Below are 497 nucleotides of genomic sequence, written 5' to 3' on the forward strand. Positions count from 1 at the left end.
AAATACTACTAAGCAAAAAAATTTGAGAACAAGCCATGGGATGATGGTTTAAATCGAATAGGTGTTCGTATTAAGTTCGTGGAAATAAGAAGACAGGAATTTAACTTGATCAATAAATAGATAGGAATCCAATACCATCAATACATACAATTACTACGATTTCATCCCAAAATTCCCAAAGAAAAGATAAATACAAGGTTGTCAAAATCTCATTTCACAATGTTAGAGTGAATAATGTTAGTGGAATCCAAACTCATTAGCACAAGCTTCATTCAATCTGAACAAGTTCAAGAGACATGTTTACAACATTTTGGCAAACAAATATCAACATCATCCATAAATTAAAAAAAACAACAAATGTCAACATCATCCATAATTATATTTCTTTATCACATTACAACACTAGTACTACTTAACTAAGCCAACCAACAAACAAAACAAGTATATAGCCAAAAGAATTAAGTTCACTATCACTAATATCCAGACCATAAGCGGTA

Source organism: Zingiber officinale, chromosome 6A (assembly GCF_018446385.1).
Source record: "Zingiber officinale cultivar Zhangliang chromosome 6A, Zo_v1.1, whole genome shotgun sequence".
Taxonomy (NCBI): Eukaryota; Viridiplantae; Streptophyta; class Magnoliopsida; order Zingiberales; family Zingiberaceae; genus Zingiber; species Zingiber officinale.